Below are 20,630 nucleotides of genomic sequence, written 5' to 3'. Positions count from 1 at the left end.
GAAATCCCTTGGGCTTGTGTTAATTTATTATTCACACACACTTCCTCACCCCCCCTCCCCCACCTCCTCCTTTCTTTGCAGCACAGCATCATCCATACACAACCATTCTACATTCACCCCTATCTTCTGTCTTCTCCCATCCTTCCTCAACAGACATTCCCCTCTTTCCCAAAGACCCTTTTACCCCATCCATCCATCTCATCCTTGGTCGCCCCCTCATGTTCACTCCTTCCAACTCTGCCTTCCACACCTCTTTTACTAATCTTTCTTCACTCATTCTTTCCATGTGTCCAAACCATCCCAATACTTCACTCATTCTTTCCATGTGTCCAAACCATCCCAATACTTCACTCATTCTTTCCATGTGTCCAAACCATCCCAATACTCTTTCATGAACCCTATCTCCCAACTTCCTTTCCACCCCTGTTCTCCTCCTCACTTCATCATTTCTCATTCTATCCAGCCTAGTAACCCCTATCGTACTTCTCAGGCCCCTCATATCAAACTCCTCTCTTCTTCTCTTATGTTCCATGTTTCTGCACCATACAGTGCTGTCAGCACAATCACTCCATGCAATCTCCTTTCAGCATCCATTTCCAAATGTCTATTTCTCATTACACTTTTTAATCCCCCAAGGCATTTATTTGCTTCTCTCGGTCTACATTCTACCTCCACATCCACTCCTCCCTTTCCCGCTACATTTGCACCCAAGTATCTAACACTATCCACTATCTCCAATCTCTCTCCCTTAATACTCACTTCCATTTTGCTGTCACATTCTCCCCTTGTACATCTCATCACCTTACTTTTACCAATATTTATCTTTAACTTCCTTCTTTTGCACACATGGAAATAGTGATAGAAATATTTTTCAATTCTTTGTGTCACATTTTTGAAAAAAAAAATCTGTTTTAATTAATTTTTGAGACAATATTTGTGTATTGTGTTCAAAATCATGGTCAGGATTGATTTTTTTTTTTTTTTTTTTTTTTTTTTCCAGAAAGCTGAAAAAAATACCAAAGTTTATATGCAAAAAGTATTAGTCTACTTTTTACAAACTTTTGCACCCATACCTTTCTATCTCAGTCATATTCAAGCTCACCCAATCTTTCATTTACTTGCCCATTCATTCACCCCATCTTCCCCATTTCTCTGTCCGAGAACATAAATATAATTTCAATATGTCAAAATGTGGACTATTTGTGGACATTATGACTTTTGTTTTACATCATGAGATATGGTACAATATATACAAATCTGCATGTTTGAACTTATAGTTTGTGCTTACATGCAAAATGGAATTAATTACCGGTACTTAATTATATATGTGTGAAGTTAACAGTTGAATAGTAATAACTTGTTATGAAATAAAAATTATATTGTTTGAGTAAAGGCAAACAGGGTATGTAGATTGTTAAATTATTGATGTACAATGTTTAAAAAAAGTGTTTGAATAACTTGTGAATAATATTAATAATAATAATGTGTCTCAAGTTTTGCTGACTGGAAATGTGCAGCCCTCTAATGACTTGGAACAGGCTTCAGGCCCTCAGGTAGATCTCTTCAGGAGGACCATTTTGGAGTATTGTTTGTGTTGTATATCAAGAGCTTATTGTAGTGGAAGGAGGGAAGTGAAATCAGATTTTCTGCTCCCAGTTAAGTTGATAAAAAAGGATCTTCGGACTGGTTCTGAGACTGAATGTCATCCTGTCAGGTCTTGACAAGTTTTGAAGAAAGGTGGCAAGGACAGAGAGGGAATTCAAACTATCTTCTAAGACTACTACTTGCAGATATCTTTCATAGGTCTCCCAGGAATTTAAAAATAAAAACTAAAGTATGTTTTTCAAGTAGATGTAATAGTATATTTTCATAATAAACCCATAGTATAATTTAAGACCTTCATTAACACCTCAATAGTAGTTGTAAGAGTGAACAGTTGTACCCACAATGCCATATAGAACACAGATGACATAAAGGTGGCTGAAAAAAAGACTCCATTTTTCTTTTAGATGAAATATGTTACAGTACATGAATGGATGGTCAGAAATGTCAAAGTGAGGAAGAAAATGGGGATGGAAGGCAAGTTATTGGATCAAGTAGATCAGACTGCTGAAGTTGTTTGGTCATATGAAACCAGTGAATAACAAAAGACTATAAATGGATCGATGGGGTAAGGTGGACTTTGGATGTATGTGGAATGCCTGTTGAGCAAAGAAGAGAGAGTGCAATAGGATAAAATAAATGGAGATATTTTCTCAGTGTCATATTGTTATTTGGGGGAGGGAAGAGAGCACTATTGGGTAAAGAAGTGGGGGGAACCTAGCTTCAGTACTTGAGCAACGTCGTGAAAGAACTATACCTTACTACACTGGCTCAGGCCCAAGCTCTTTGACAAAAAATAGAAACGCCATACCTGAGGCACCGAGATGGGGAGGGTGACTGCATGGGTTCCCTTTGCACATGATGCGAGTGCTAGTGGACTAACTTTGCCCACACACACACTGAAAGGACCAAACATAACACTGTGTGTGCATTTCACCAAGGGTATGTATCAGGTGTTGGTCTCGTGATCGACAGCTATTACCATCCTGGATGAGAGATCAGTTATCAAATATTGCCTGATATATATGTAAACACATGCACAACTTGTTTGTGTGCACTTGTGTGTGTGTGTGTGTGTGTGTGTGTGTATTTACCTAGTATTTTATGGGAAGGGGAGCTATGCTCGTGGTGTCCCGTCTTTATATCTCATTTTATCTAAACTATTTTTAAATTCATGTATTGTTTTTGCACACACCACTTTCTCATCTAACTTGTTCCAAATGTCTATTACTCTGAGGAAAGCTATTCTTTTTCAGATCTCTTCTATAGCTTTCTTGATTTTCTTTCCGTGTCCTCTTGTATTTCTTTCATCCCATTTTATTAGATCCTCTCTATCAATAATTTCTATGCCTTTCATGATTCTGTAAATAGTTATCAAATCTCCTCTCTTCTCTGCTCTAGTGTCTGTAGCTCAAGTTTTGCTAGTCTCTCTTCATATGATAGTTTTGAGAGTGTTGGTGCCAATTTTGTAATTGCTCTTTGTATTCTTTCAAGTTTTGTTATACATTTTTTTGTATTTGGTGACCACATCGTTGCTGCATATTCCAATCTTGGTCTTATCAAAGTGATTAATATTTTCTTCACCATTTCTTCATCCAGGTATGTAAATGCCACTTTGATTGTTCTTGTTAAATTATAAGTTTCTCCAAAAATCTTGTTTATATGTTTCTCAGGTGACATATTATTCATATTAATGACTCCCAGGTCCTTCTCATTTTCTACTTTTTTATTCCTTCTTCTCCCAATTTATATGATCCTGTTATTGTTTTTTTGCTTTTTCCAAATTCCATTATACTACACTTTTTGGTATTGAACTCCATCTCCCACTTCCTACTCCATTCCCATACTTTATTGAGATCACTCTGTAGTGACTCACAATCTTCTTCCATGTCTACTTTTTTTAACAGTTTTGCGTCATCTGCAAAGAAGCTTATGTAACTTTCAATTTCTTTATTCATATCATTAATATATATAGCAAACATTATTGGGGCCAAAACTGTTCCTTGGGAAACACCGCTTATTACTTCATCCCAGTTAGAGTGTTTGTCTCTTATCACTACTCTCATTTTTCTTTCTTGTAAAAAGTCTTCCATCCATTTAAGCAGTTTGCCCTGTATTCCTCCTTCAGTTTCTAATTTCTTAAGTAACTTCTTATGTGGTACTTTGTCAAAAGCTTTTTTTAGGTCTAGAAATGCACAATCAGCCCATCCATCTCTTTCTTGTATTATATCTATTAGCCTTGAATAGAAACATATTAAATTGGTGATGCATGATCGTCTTTGTCTGAATCCAAACTGCCCTGGATATAGTACGTTGTTTTTTTCTAAATACTTTACCCATCTACTTTTGATAATTCACAAATTTTTGCTATTGTACTTGTTAGAGAGACTGGTCTATAGTTTGTAGGGTCCTCTTTATTTCCTCCTTTGTATATTGGTACTATATTTGCTCTTTCCCAATCCTTTGGAACTTTTCCTTCTTTCAAGGAACTGTTTATTATGCTTTGTATTTTGTCTGCCAGTCCATTCCTGCATTCTTTCAAAATCCAGTTTGCTATTTCATCTGGTCCATGCAATTTTCTGACGTCAAGATTACTCAAGTGTTTCTTTATTTCGTTCTTTGTTACTTCTATTTCTTTCATAGTGGGGACTTTCTCTTCCCATTCGATCTCTCCAGGTTGTATATTCTCCCTTGTAAACACTGATTTAAAATGCTTGTTCATAATTTCTGCCATTTCTATTTCCTCTGTGTATTCAACTCCTTGTCATAATTTCTCTAATTCTGGTTTGTTTTTCAGTTTGTTGTTTACAAATCTGTAAAATAGTTTTGGTTGATCTTTACATTTTTCTATGACATCTTTTTCATATTTTCTTTTTTCGTCTCTGCACACTTGCACATATTCATTTATATAACTAGTATATGTTTACCATTTTTCAGGTCTTTTGTCTTCCATTTGGTCCAAACTTTGTCTCTTGTCTTTCAACTCCTTACAACTTTTGTTGTACCAGCACTTTACATATTCTTTTTCTTGTTTTTGTCGTGGGACATACTTTTCCACTCCTTTTTTATAATTTTTTGTCAAAATATTCCATTTCCCTTCTACTGTTGTATCTTCTTTGTGTATTCTTTCCCAGTTTTCATTTTTAAAGAATTCTCTTATTTTATTAAAAAAAAAAAATCATACATCAATCTTCCTTTTCTAAATTGTTCATTTCTTTTCATGTATTTTTCCTCATTTAGTTCTAGTTCTATCAATATGTGGTCACTTTTACTTATTGGTGCCTGGTATTCTATCCCACTATTTCAGGTTCTGATGTGATTATTAGGTCTAGTCTCGATGGTTCTTCTTCATTTCTATACCTAGTGTTCTCTTGAATCCATTGTGTCATTGTGTGGTCAATAATCATCTCAAGTAGAACATTTCCCCATGAGTCTTCTCCACCCTTTACTGTCATCTCTTCCCAGCAGACTTCTTTGCAATTAAAGTCGCCCATCATAACTATTCTTCCTCCATCTTCCATTATCTTGTTTAATGTTATTCTTGTGTCTTCTAACATACTTTTATGTTCACTCTCTTCCCACGAGGCTGTTTTTGGGGGCACGTAGTTTATTACAAAAATTTTGCTCTTCTTATCTCTGTCTTCTACTTCTATCATAATCACCTCTACTCTATTCTTTCCATATGTGACATTCTTCACGTTTATATCCTTCTTAGTCAGGAACATAACTCCACCCCCTTGTTTTATCTCTGTTTCTAATCCAATAATTATATGCATTGTGTCCTATGCTGTTGGGTGGTAGTGGACCTTTTAATTTTGTCTCAACAATTCCCATTATGTCCGGTTCTTTTTCCTTCAGATACTCGTTCAGTTCATTCAGTCCTGTTATTAATCCATCTATATTTGTGTAGGACACTCTTAACTTTCTGTTATTTCCATTGTATTTTCTATTTCTTTTTTTGTTTCTGTTATGGTCCATTTCCTCACTTTCATATTCACTACTCTCCAATAGAATTCTTCTTTTTCTGACTCCGTTCTGTTCTCGTTTTTTTCTTTAGCTTCTTTCCTTTTCATTTTTTCTTCCTCTCTTTCCTCTTTATTCATTTCTCTTTTTATCCATACCTTTTTATATTGTTCACTTGCTGCTAGCTTCCCTGTTTTTGCTAAGATATTTTCTGCTGTTGTTTGTGACCTGAATTTAATCTTAATTGGTCTGGTTTTATCTGTACTATATTTTCCGAGCCTAAACATCTCTTCAATTTGTTTCATGATTTCATGTTCATCTTCCTGAACTAATTCTAGTAAACTGTTTACTTTTTCTTTTTCCTCTTTAATTCTTGTGGTTCTATTTTGGTTAAATTTCTCTTCCATTCCTAATATAATTATACATTTCTTTTTGTCTGCTAAGTCTCTTACTATATTCTCCTTCCGTCTCATCACTTTAATAACTGAGTCTTCAGTTTGTTCTTTCATTTGTTGCTTAATTATGTCAGTAAATGCAACTTTACTGTTTTCTTGGATTTTTCCAGCCCTGTGCTTCCTTTGCTATGGCCTCTTTATTGTCTTTATTATTCCTCTTTAATTCCTCATTCTCTTCTTTAACTTCTTTTAACTGTCTTTTTAATTCTTCTATTTCTAAAGTTAAGTTTTTGTTCGCCTTCTCTAGTTCTTCCAATCTTTCAACTCTCTGCGCAATCTTGGCTACGTTACCGAACCTGTTTTCCCAATGCTCGGTCATCTTATCAAGTTTCTCCTCTAGTCTTGCCAATCGGGGGAGGTTGGTATCCCCCCCACCCTCTTTAAATCCCTGGAAACTATTATCATCACCTTCCACTGTGCTGCTCTTATCTATACTTCTAATCTTTACATTTTTGTTGATCCCGTCATCACCGAAATCATCATCGGTCCGTCTTTTGTTTACAAGACGCCTGGCCTCCTGGACCATGTCCCCCCCTTCCTCATTTCCTTCCATTTCCCTCAATAATCCCTCCCCTTCTCCTTCCCTATCACCCCCCACTACACCACGAGCTCTCCCCTTCCCTATAAATACAATAAGGCACTTCCTGGACGTTGAAATCCACGTAGATTTTCCTTTTTCTTCGGAACTCTAATTCTCGCCGTCCATTCGACGAAAGGGCGTGTGTGTGTGTGATTCGCCGTGGTCTTGGATCACGTGTTGGACTCATGATTAACAGCTTTACCATCCCGGATGAGAGATCTAAGATCATACATGGCCATATATATGGGTAATGCTATAACCTCACACACACAACTTGCCCACCAGAGTTGAAGTGCCGGCTCGTAGTACACCGTGGCTATTTTTTTTTTCCCAGCTGTGGGTGGAACTTTAATTCAGATCGCTGGATTAGCAATCGAGAACGGTTCTACTGCAACGTCGAGCCGCGTGTATGTGTATGTAAACATTCCACTGCGCAGGGTGTCCCGCCTTGGCTGAATAAAATCGCCTGGCGGCTGCCAGGTGTACAAGTAACAAGGCGATAGGGAAAGGATTAACATAGAAAGGGTTTCCAACCCTTCTATTTTTGTGAGGTTATTTTCGGCCATATAGGAAGGTCTAAGCCAATAAACTCTTCCCCTGCGCATTTGAGTAGGGCTCGACTAAATCAAATCCCCTGACGGCAGCTAGACTGCTAGAATAAAATGTGTAGTCAATGAAAATTTTACAGAAAAAAAAAATCGTGCCAGCTGGAACTTTTCCTCTTATTATGTCTGTCACCTGTTGATTTTATTCATACAAGTTGCAATAGTTCAAATGAAAACCGTTTTATGTCAGCCCCGGGTGAAGACATCAAACGAAAATATCTTGTTTATTGCGTCGTACAAAGTCAAGATTTAATTCGAAATAATTTTATCTACAATTTGACATGAGTGGAATATTCTATTATCTTTTTCTCTATATTTGTACACCTTACTCAATTGCACTTCTACACAACGCTATCGCTACGATGACAACAGATAAATGTTGTTCTGATAAACACCAAAGAAAGAAACCAGGCTAAATGAATAATGTCCCCTGTCAGAAAACCGTGAACCTGTTACCCTTCGACCTACAAAGCCTATTTCTTGCCTGTGGGGAAACGAGACCATAAACTTTGCTTACTCGCGTGGCGCGATGACACCATTAGTCAAGAGGCCGCGTTATGACGTCAAAACGTCGAGTATAATCCAATCAGCATGAACCTTAGAATGCCACATTGTACACACACACGCACGCATATATATATATATATATATATATATATATATATATATATATATATATATATATATATATATATATATATATATATATATATATATATACACATGAGTGTGCGTGTCTGTATAAAATAGAAAAATACAACAAGACAACAAATAAATAGATATTAGAAGAAAACGAACCCTTTAAGCTCGTGTTGTTATATTCAAATATGTCAGCAGATTTTTCACCACCTTAGCATCTGCATGTCAACTCCCACGCTTCCGCATCTGCAGGTGATATTTATTTTACTAATCTTTGTAACAGTGAAAAATGTTAATTCTGCACGTAAATAATTTTTGAATATTCAGTTATCACTAACGAAGGGGAAGTGGGGGAGGGAGGGGTTTGCCAGCCTTTCCCCCCAACCCCCAGCTGAATAAAATCTACCGCTAATCAGAACAAAATATGCGACAAACCTTATCGGTACGAAAGGGTTCTTCACCAGCGTTACTATCCTTGAGAACAATTTTGTGCGTCATGTTTATTTTGCGAAAGGGATCCAAGGAATAGAGAACAAATTGGGTTTAATCGGAGGAAAAATTACGGAGCAGCAACCTTTGCCCTGTGTGCTCGATCTATACATTGTGTGACCTGTGTGTGTGTAAATATAACTGCCATTAGCTGGTTACTATTCATTTATTAGCTTACTTGGACTTGGAGAAGTTTCGAGGTCATTCCTCACAGTCATAGTGATCTACCGCTGCTGCCTGTCCTGCTGTCCCTCCTCTCAAGGGCCAGTTGGTCTGTTATTGTGTAAGATGACAACCTACTGATGGCGGTGTAGCTTGGCACTGGGGGCTCGTTTGGCGCCTTCCGTAGAAACCTGTCCAGTACATGCTTGAAACTGTCCACCATTTGCTTCTCTCTCTCTCACTTCTTTTGGGAGGGCGTTAAATATTTCTGGACCCTCGTGACCTAGGCTGGATGCCAGTAAGGTCTTAAGCCTCTCTGGGGATGTTGGTGGGAGAATTTGTCTCTCACACTTGCGCCCGTGCCTTACGCTGTGGTACGGCTTGATTGTTGAGGGTTTGGGGTCAGGAACAAGGCCCTCTAGGATTTTCCATGTATAGATGGCCCTATACCTTTCTCTCCTTTGTTGGGAGTAGAAACCCAGTGCTTCCAGGCGATCCCAATAGTTGAGATCCTTCATCACTCTGATATGTCTGGTGCAATTCCTTTGGACAGCTTCAAGCTTCTGGATGTCTCCTCGTTTATGTGGTGACCAGAGTTGGCTACAGTAGTCTAGGATCGGTTGAATAAGCGCCTTCCAAAGGGTAAGCATTACTTGTACCTCTCTTGAGGAGAAAGTCCTTAGTACCCAGCTGGTCATCCTCCTTGCTCTTTTCATGGTCTGCATAATGTGGTGCTGGAAAGTGGCATCGTCACCTAGATGAATGGCCAGACATTTTACGTATATATCATAGATACAATTGCAACTGTTCAATAGTATCTATATGTTATTGTTGTATTGCTAATTTCAGGAAGAACAATAATAGTTTGACAATAAAAAAAAAATAATAATAATAATAAAAGAAAATTGCAAATGCTGGTCACGCGACGCCCTCCTTTCCCGCCAAGCAGCATTGACGTCATAACGAAAACCCACATTGTCTGCACGGATGAAGTCTTATTCAGTGAAACACGGCTTAAACAAAAAGTAAAATCACATTTGGATATGTGAATGACTAACACATTTCTGAATTACATTAAGAAAATGTAACGTTACTTTTGGTAGTCGTGTAGTTGCTAATTTCAAAAATTAAATTTGCAAATATAACTTTGATGGCTATTGTACTGCTGCAAGTAATTTTTTTTTACAAAACGTAAATCCTTTAACTACAGAACAATTAATAATGTAAGAAAAATATCAAATGCCGAACAAAATTGAAATATTGAGCTTGTGATGCAGACTGCAAATGAGAAAGTAAATGAAAAATATCATTTGGATAACTATGGGACATAGAAGTTAGGTTGGTACACCTGTATGTCATATTTACCAAAGAGAATGCAAGCCACTTCCTCGTTATGAGGATTTGCCTTATCCACACCTACACATCCTTGCCAGCTCCATGAAAATAATAATGATTATGAATAAATTGATAAACAAATGAATATTAGGTAAATGGTCAATTAGTACTCAGGCAACAGGGCTTGTAGTTTTCGTTTTGAAATATGACATCCTTTTCTCAGAAAATATCATAAGCCATTTAGACGAAATCGGATATAGTACCCACCCGGTCGTGGGTTCGAGTCCTGCACTTCTCTCCGATTCCTAACTGTTACTGTCGTTTGCCCTGAGTCTCCAAAACACATATTAGGCCAAAGAACATAAAAATGAAGAAGACTGCAAGAGACCATAAGGTCTATACTAGGCAGTTCCATGTCCATTACCACCTGTCATACCCATCCATAAAGTTGTCTAACCGTTTCTTAAAACAACTGATATATTCAGCGCTCACTACATGGTTACTAAGTCTGTTCCATTCATTGATCACCCTATTAGTAAACCAATTCTTGCCTATTTCCTTTTAAAATTGTCCAATTTAAATCCATTACTGCGAGTCCTGTCCTGTTGTCTTAATATGATGACCTTGTTTGCGTCACCCTTGTTAAAGCCTTTGATCCACTTGAACACTCCTGTTAGATCACCCAGCACTCTGCGTTTTCCAGAGAGTGTAAGTTAAGGTACCTAAACCTCTCCTCGTAAGGTAAATTTCTGACCCCATGTATCATTTTGGTCATTCTCCTCTGTACTGATTCTAATGAATTTATATCCATTCTATAAGATAGAGATCAAAACTGTACCGCATAGTCAAGGATGGGTCTAACGCTGGATAGATTTTGATAATTACCTCTGCACTTCTACCCTTAACCGTCCAAGCAATGAAGCCTAATGCTCTGTCAGTTTTATTCCTGGCGCTAATGCACTGTTTCCTGGATTTAAGGTCAGAACTCACTAGAACTCCCAAGTCTCTCTCGCGCTCAGTTTTCTCTAAAAACGTGTTATCTAAGCTTTATCTGTTTTTTGGGTTTGTGTAGCCTTACGTTTAACACGCTGCACTTTGAGATATTGAAGTCCATTTGCCATTTCACCGATCAAGTGAACAATTTGTTAAGATCATCCTGCAATATCTCGGCGTCCTCTCCTGACCTAATTAGGCGTCCCATTTTCGTGTCGTCCGCAAACTTACTAACATCACTATAAATCCTATTGTCCAAGTCGATTATGTACATAATGAACAATAAGGAATCCAAAACCGACCCCTGGGGAACTCCACTAGAAACACTCCCCCCATTTGGATTTTACACCATATATCGTGACTCGCTGTTTTCTGTCACTGATCCATTCTAACGCTTTTCCTCCTACGCCATGGGCATGGGCCGTAGCTTCTCGACGTGTTTCTTGTTTCGAGATTGTGAGATGGGGTAATGTATTACCGTGGGAGTAGATTTCATGCTTTTCTTTTTTGGCTACCTCTCTTGTAAGGGGGAAATATCCATTGGTATATGTATGTTTGTATTATTATTATTATTATTATTATTATTATTATTATTATTATTATTATTATTATTATTATTATTATTATTATTATTATTATTATTATTATTATTATTATTATTATTATCATTATTATTGTTATTATTATTATTATTATTATTATTATTATTATTATTATTATTATTATTGTTATTATTATTATTGTTATTATTATTATTATTATTATTATTATTATTATTATCATTATTATTATTATCATTATTACCATTATTATTATTTTCGAAATTCGTACCTGTCCGACGACTGGAAATTTCTATTAATTTTGTTTCCATATTTCTTATAATTCATCATTTCTATTCAAGGCCTACAAAACCAAGGATCAGAATCTATTGCATTTACTCAGGCGCATGTAAATAATGTCTTTTTTGTGGAAAAATTATAGTCATATTTTTTCTTTTGTCATACAACAGCAAAAAGAATATATATATATATATATATATATATATATATATATATATATATATATATATGTATGTATGTATGTATGTATGTATGTATGTATTTTGAGATCTGGCAACAGTGGCGTTGTTGGAGGAATACGAAATACAAAAAATATTTAATTTATCAAATTTCGTAGGCATGTACCAAAGGTCATTTTCTCTTTATAAAGGGCGTTCGGAGGAATTTTTGTACGGAGGGGGCAAGATTTTTTAAAGGGGGAAGCAAAATTAAACAAATTATACAAATATGGTTGGTGGTGTATGGATAATTATATCAAAATAAAACTTCAAATTAGCCGCATGAGTTTGACTTTCATCATACACTGATATACTATCATTTAAAAAAAAACTAACGAAATTATACGTGACGACCGGCAAAGCCTCAAACACATCATGGATTTAAGGGGGACTGCCCCCCCCCCCCCCCGTCCCCTTCCCGACGCCCCATCCGAGTACAAACAGAAACGATAATTCGTATTGCATGAGCCAGCAAACGCCACGTCGACGTTGCATTTCGGACATAATACATTCTAAAAATTACCTCCTAGCTAATTCCCATCCCAAAGAACGTCCCGAATAATCATAGGAACTATATCCTCGCCAGGTATACTACGCCCTTATACAGATCATTCTCGACTACGTATAACAAGTCTACTCTGTACCGTTCACAACCCTTCGAACATCAGAATATACATGCACCCTTTGCCTATGTCTCAGCACAGGTGCCTGCCGGAGTAATACCCTGTGAATCTTGTAAACAGACACCCCCTCCTCCAAGATTCAGTCTTATTATATGTCCGTTGAAAGATGGCATAGTGCGGCTTGATTGGAAAAGGGCAAATGTGGTACCAAATCACAAACGTAGAAGTAAAGAGACACTACTATATTATAGACCGGTATCATTGATCAGCACAATAGTGAAATTATGTCAAAGGATTGTGAAAGATAAATGGGCCAAATATCTTGAAGTGATGAACATTCTGACACAGTCAAATTGCCTTCATATCTGGAAGTTCGGGTGTGTCGACAGCCTCTACTCGAGAGTGGTTCATATGCTGCAAGAGAGGGAGGGGTGGGGGGTGGGGGACTCTGTGTACCTCTACCTACAGAAAGCATTTGATAAAGTACCTCACAGTTAACTTTTGTAAAAATTTGAGCACGTTGGAGGATTCAAAGGCAAACTACAAGATTGGATGAAAGACTTCTTGAAGGATACACGAGGACAGTAGTAGAGGATAAGATGGAGAGCAGTAACGAGCGGAGTTCCACAAGGTTCAGTGCTTGCATCAATAATATTTATTGTCTATGTCATTGACATGATGGAAAGAACAAGCTATACTATATGCCATATATATAAGCTATATACTATATGCTATATAATACATGCTATATACTATATACTATATGCTATATATATAAGCTACATGTTTATAAGCTATATAATATATACATACATTTATAAGCTATATACTATATACATACTATAAGCTATATACTATATGCTATATATATAAGTTATATGTTTGCAGATGACATAACAACCATGAGAAGAGTGAACAACGAGGACTATATATAGACTATCACCAAAATACCTGGGCACTATTTTTGCATGGAGCCAAGAATGGGAAAGGAAGTCTAATGCAAAGAAAAAAAAATGCAAAGTTTTGTAAGTTTTACCGGAATTAGGTTCTAGTACTTCCCAAAGTCTCGTACAGTAGCTACATGAATTACACAAAAAAGTCTTTTATTTATTTCAATTTTAAATCACTTATCCTATCCACAAAACGTCGTCTGCTCCAACCACTTCTTAAACCTACCCGTGGCGCCACCAACTCTGAACTGATGTCCTGAGTTGTGTTAATTCTTCATGCATTGTCACTGTGCTTGATGAACGGTGATTGTGTCGAGCGCTGCAGAAGAACAACTGAGGAAAATGCACGATTAGGATGAAAATAGAGGAAAAAAAAAAGAGTAGAATAATAATACATTAAAGTGCAACTATTTTAAAAATTAAAGGTATCTAGTTTTACCGAAATATGTCAATAGTAGCAAAATAGAATACAAAATTTCTTCTTTTTTGTTGCAATTTGAAATTACGTCGTCTGGTTCAGCCATTCTCGTAAAACCTACCTGTCACGCCATCTGCTTCGCAGGCTATTCAATATCAAATTAGGAATTATAAAAATGAAGAAAGAACTACTAAGGAAAATTAAGATTGGTAAGAAAAGAATAGTAGAGAAGAGGTGACAATATATAAATAGCATATAGAACTCAAAGAGAAAACCAGAAGAAAGCTTATGATAACCGCACAGAACATAATTATACGGAAAGCTAAATGATGGGACTAAATTTACTCACAATGATACTAAGCCGCCTTTTTCGAAAGCATTATGCAAAACAAATTATGAGATATGTTGCTTTATGGATTTTTATTAAATTTATCAGATAAATAAGCTTAGAAAAATAAAACCAGGATAAATAATAAGTGAATTACAAAGAAATTGCATAGAATAAATACAACAAAAGAATAAAACAAGACAGAATATAGGGCTTGTAGTATAGGAATAAAAATGTCATTCACTGGAACGTATTTGTATATTTTTAGCGATAGTTGTAGTGAAGAAGAGTTCAAATGAGTTTGAGATGAAATGCCTGAGAAGTATGGTAGGGGTTACTAGGCTGGATAAAATGAGAAACGAGGTGAGAAGGAGAACGGGGGGTGGAAAGGGAGTTGGGAGATAGAGTTGATGAAAGAGTATCGGGATAGTTTGGACACATGGAAAGAATGAGTGGAGAAAGATTAGTAAAAGAGATGTAGAAGGCAGAGGTGGAAGGAAACATGAGGAGGCGACCAAGGATGAGATGTATGGATGGGGTAAAGGGAACATTGGGAAAGAGGGGAATGTCTGCTGAGGAAGGAAGTGAGAAGACAGAAGATAGGGGTGAGTGGAGAATGGTTGTGTATGGATAATGTTGTGATGCATGGGAGTGGGCGGGGGATGGGGGGTGAGGGAGTATGTGTGAATGATATTTTGAAGCAGCCCGAAGGGGATTCTCCCCGTCTTCTCCTTTTCTGCATGAGGGGACGGAGAGGGGAGGGGTCGCTGATTAAATAAAGCGGCCTTACTGTGTATGTGCTGTGTCCTGCGACACTGCTTCTGACCCAGGGCAATGGGCAAGATGCAGGGAAGACCCATCATCCAGGAGGAGCCAAGATAAGAGAGAGGGAGGGTTGGTGAATGGGAGTGGAGTATGCGGAGATGAAATGGATAGGAATTGATTTTATGCCTTTGACTTTGGCTACCTCCCTTTTAAGGGGGAAAAGCCGTTGGTCTATGTATATGTGTATGTAAACAATCTAAAAAATGTATCTGACTTGTCATGTAAAGAATAATCAGTTTTATCTAGTGGTAACAAATCACTACAATTAACCTTTTTATTGGCACATCAGGGCCGTGATGAAAAAAAAATACTTGCATCATGTTGTAGTAATTGTTTACAAAACTCGTGGCTTCTAGAAGGCATAGTGTGAACAGCGGGATTGTCTAGGAGCACACTGCAAAAATATTGAAAGTGTCACGAATATAACCCTTATTTTTTTTGAGTGCCCAAAGACAGCGGTGCAGAACTAACATGGATACGGTTATGCACCAATGAACCAATTTGAAAAATTCTACAGAGAGATATTTCGGTTCCAAATGATATCCTACAACCATACCGTCTACCTACACATCTTGGCTGTTGTTAGAGACTTTTAGGGAATCAAAAGACGATGAAAAACTTAATATTGCTAAAGGATTCGTCCGTTTCTCTACAGGACGACATTGTCAATTGAGATTGGGTTGGTAAACACCGTAATGTCATCACAAATTAACAGACAAGTATTTTCGTCAAAATGTCCCTCAAAAACTATTTTTGACATAAGATATTTGTTTTAAACATGGTTTGCGTGAAAACAAATATGGCGAAAGGAAAAAATGCAAAGTTGTACCACATATAACTCAGAGAAAGGTAAAAGAAATCTTACAAAAACCGCCCAGGTACTCTGATATTATTCACGTGCAGGACATACACGGGGATATAGATGATGGGGATAGATTCTCCTACAATAATACTAAATGGCCTATTCTAAAACATGTGCAAAACAAATTAAAAGAGATGCTGTTTTTGAACATTTAGATTAAATTTATCAGATGAAAGCTTAGAAAATTAAAACCAGGCACAATAAGAAGTGAATAACGAAGAAATTTCATAGAGAATGAATATAACAAAAGGGAAAATAAAACAGAAGACAGAAGATAGATTAATTAGGAAGACAAGGTGATCCAGGGGCTTCCGACACCTTTGATAATTATGTAGTCCAAGTTTCGTAGAACTTCGTTCTCGTGCAGGCAGACACAGTCCAACTTTATATATATATATATATATATATATATATATATATATATATATAGATACTGCATATATATACTGTGTATATATATATGTATGTATATATATATATATATATATATATATATATATGTTGAGACATTCTGACAGGTTGATGTAAGCGGAGTAGGAAAGACAGGAGTCTTAGTCTTGAGTTTATTCCTGACTAGTCTCGCAGAAACAATACAGACTAAATATATGAAATGGCAAGTTTATTTTATTAGACCTATACTGGAACTTAATCTGTTTTATTATTTGTTCACTATTATCACAGTTTATTGGCTGGCTAAATAAGGGCGTGCAGTATAGGAATAAATGCAAAATACACTTGTTCTTTGCTGGAACGAATTGGTATGTTCTTGAAGTGAAGCTTTCATTTTTATAGTGTGTAAACAGTCTACAAAATTCGTATAAAGAACTATTAGTTTTACCTAGTCGTAACAAATCGCCATAATTATTATTATTTTATTTTATTTTATCTATTAATTTATTTATTCATTCATTTAATTTTATTCGTTTATTTATTTTATTCATTTATTTATTTTATTTATTTATTTATCTATTTATTTATTTATTTATTTTGCACACTTGGGCCGAGATGAATAAATATCTGTAATGCGTTGTAGACATTATTTACAAAGTTTGTTGCGTCCAGAAGACGTGGCGTAGACGTGCTGCAGGAGTTTGCGCAGGAGCACACTGCAAATATATTGGATGCATCACGTATACTACCTTTGCTTTTATTGAATGCCCAAAGACAGCATTGCATAACCAACATTCACACAGGTAAACACCAATATGAAAACTTCAGATGGATGTTGCTTTTCAAATTGATACACATCTTGGCTGTTGTCAGATATACTAATGAGTCGAGCCTACTCTTAAAAAAACGATAAAAAACAATATCGCTGAAGGAATTGTCTGTTTCGCTACAGGACGCTTGGGTTGGTACTCAAATAATAAGGTCATCAGAACTAGTACCAAGAGATGACACTGTAAGCTATGTTTTAGAATGCAGATTAACAGACGACGAATATTTTCGTCAAAAAGTCTCTCAGTCATTAAAAATAAAAAACAATCATGGTTCTCGTGAAACGAAATTATAAAAGAAAAATGCAAAGTTGTACATGGGCTTGGTGGTTAATCTTTACACCAGTGGTACATCTGGGGTACCTGTACCCACTAGGGGTGTGAAACCTTGAACCTGGGGGTACGAGACATGATAGCCAATGCATGGTACTGTGTATCTATAATGAGAAGGCAAAGCAAGGTTTGTATCGCTATCCTTTTCATATTTTCGCATTGTATTTGTATTGGAGGTGCTCAGATGAGAGGAAGGGTGGGAGGGGTGTGGAGTGTATTTAGGGATGAAATGGGTGGGAGTGTTTTTATGACTTTCCCTTTTTGGCTACCTCCCTTGGAAGGGGGAAAAGGCCTTGGTATATGGATGATGTATGTATTTGTATTGGATGGGGGGTATGATAATTTTTTTCTGACATATGAAGGGGTACTAAGGGCGCTGAAAAAGATCAAGAACCGCTGGTTTAAAGAATTTGTTGGAAAGAGAACCCATTACCAAAGCAGAGGAGGAGAAAGATTCGGGAGTGTTGATAAAAGACAACCTGCCACCTTAAAGACATATTCCCAGGATTATGGGAGAGACATACGGAATTCTGCAGAATATCAAAGTGGCATTCCATGATATGGTTGAAGAGGCGATTATAAAAATAATCGAAACCTTGATCTGTCCAAAACTGGACTATACGTCAGTGGTATGGTCCCCACACAGAGTGAAGGATATAAGCAAGATTGAGGGAACAGAAAAGGCACCAACCAAACTGGTCCCCAGCCTAGCAGGTAAACCATATGGAGGTAAAAAGCACTGGGTCTACCAACTTTGAAAGATTGAAGAGAAAAAGGTGACATAATCACAGTGTTCAGGTCACTGCATTGACAGAAGAGATCTAATTACAGATGGAAGGGCTTCAAGAGACCAAGGTAACAAATTAAGAAAAAAACACATATCGAAAGAATGTGAAGAAATACAGTTTTCTATATAGATACATAAATTATCAGTAACGACCTCAAATCATCCAAGCAGTGTATTTCAGCCTCTGAGAAAGCAAATAAGATTCTGGGATTGATTGCGCGATCTTTTGATTTCAAAAGTCCATCACTCATTAACAAGCTATATAAATCGTTAGTTCGTCCACATTTGGAATATGCTGTTTCCGTATGGTCACCGAATCTCATTAAAGACATTGACAGACTGGAAAAGGTACAACGGCGAGCCACAAAACTGATTCCAAATATCAAAAATAAATCATACGAAAATCGACTTAAGCACATGAATCTGTTTTCCCTAAAAAAGCGTAGACTCAGAGGTGACTTGATACAGGTCTTTAAGATTTTAAAGGGAATTGACAACATCAAAAGTGACAAAATTTTCACATTGAATGAGAATCAGACAAGAAACAATGGTCTCAAACTGTCCGGAAATAGATTCAATTTGGAAGTAGGTAGAAACAACTTTGCCAACCGTGTAGTTAATGAATGGAATAAACTTCCTGCACAGGTAGTGCAATGTAGTTCAGTTCGAAGCTTTAAGAATCATTTAGATAAATACCTAAGTAAGATGCTGTAATTATTATAATTTATGTTATATTATTTGTTTTTGTTTTGTTATAATTTGTCTGTCTGGTTTTCATTTATTATTAGTTATATGTCAATTTATTATCATTTACTATTTACCTGTTTGTTTGTTATTCAACTATACCAATGCATTTATTTATGTATTTTAATTGTTATTTACATTGTTATAGTTTTAATTTATTATTAATATGGTTGTTTTTTTTTTTTTTTCTTTCTTTGTTTTTGTTTTTTTTTGCATCCGACCTAGATATGGATCAAAAGGTCTCCTGTCGGCATGCTTTGCCTTTGTAATCCTTTGTAATACTTTGAATAGTTTAGGTGATATAGCCCAAACTCTAAGAGTACAGTAATCTAAATAGGGTAATTGGAAATTATGGATATAGGTTAAGTCGAAACTGTACATAAATTTGAGTCTAAGTATGTTGGAAAACTAGAGAATAGGAGACGGGACCTAGGAAGTGTTGCTTTCCTGTATAATTAGGTAAATTAAGTACAATTAGGTAAACAATCACACATCTAACGTATCTTGGCATATTGCAAGGGTTCTATTTAGTACTATTGTAACTCGAGACAGGAATAAGGCAATGCTATAAAATTTAACCCAAAACTTGCTTTGGAAGGATTTTCATAGTTGATTTGAGAAGGTAAATATTTGAATATTAACCCTGAGGTATACGGACGACATTATTCTCATTTCAGAAACAGAAGACTTACATGTGAATGTTTATTTATTAATAAATAGTGTAAAATTCAGATACATGTGACACTTTCTGTGGCTACATTGCTACGTCTTTCGCTGTAAATTTTGAATTGTCTTGTTGGGATCTGAAATATCCTTGATATATTTTCAAATAAAATGTATTCCTTCTGTATAACAGAAAAAAGCTTCTGATAAAATATACATTAATTAAAAGGAAAGATTTTTAAATAATGGGATGTATTTAGTTTTGCTGCACTATCCAAGATTTCAAATTTCTTCCATTGTTGCCGGACGGAGAAAATTATCTTAAAAGATATGTGCTAGATTATTATGTTTTAGAAACAAATATACCATGGTGATATTAGAAACAACATACACTCTTCCTGAAAAAACATACATATAGAAATACGAGACAGAATCTAAGAAATATATTAATATTTGCCATACTGTTGAAGAATGCTGTTATTTCCCATATCTAATTTCTCAAAAAGTTTGAGCGTAGCGCTTTCATTTTGATCAAATTACGAATCTTACCTTCTGCTGTAGAGATTGCAGTTTATATAAGGGTGCCTGTTATGATTTGTATATGGTTTATTGTGGTAATGACATAATATATATTAAAATAAGAACATTTTTCCTAAAAAATTGGGACACAATATTAATCTGGAAAACGCAGGCACACCCACCAGACATTATTTTAAGATATAGATATTACACATTCAAACAACAGCTGTAGCCTGTAGGATTTCTGGGCAGTGCTAATCTTACTGTAGCACGGAGCAGAGTACGAGCGAATTTTGTAGCATTTTGTGGGACTTTGAGGGAGTTATAAGAAATATTCTACGATTATAGCATATTTACGGTAAATATGGTATTTTCTGTCTTTGAAATAAACTTCAACCAAAATCTAGCTATGAGTCAGTAGTTTTGGTATTCTAATAATAATTGCGTTATAGTGTTTGTATGTATATTATATTTGTATAAA

The 20,630-nt window shown here is 36.1% G+C and overlaps 1 long non-coding RNA gene across 1 annotated transcript in view; it reads right to left on the bottom strand.

Moving 5' to 3' along the window:
- Positions 1-8,009: 8,009 nt before the first annotated feature.
- The window catches only part of LOC143035298 (uncharacterized), a 104,647-nt gene continuing 92,026 nt past the window's right edge, over positions 8,010-20,630 (bottom strand). The window contains exons 4-6 of the long non-coding RNA XR_012967312.1: positions 15,295-15,418; positions 13,680-13,786; positions 8,010-8,090 (exon numbers count right to left, since the gene is read on the bottom strand). This is a non-coding gene — a long non-coding RNA (uncharacterized LOC143035298). The remainder of the gene's footprint in view (positions 8,091-13,679; positions 13,787-15,294; positions 15,419-20,630) is intronic.

Source organism: Oratosquilla oratoria, chromosome 18 (assembly GCF_046742065.1).
Source record: "Oratosquilla oratoria isolate Oo_2021 chromosome 18, ASM4674206v1, whole genome shotgun sequence".
Taxonomy (NCBI): Eukaryota; Metazoa; Arthropoda; class Malacostraca; order Stomatopoda; family Squillidae; genus Oratosquilla; species Oratosquilla oratoria.
This window is presented reverse-complemented; position numbering and strand designations above follow the sequence as displayed.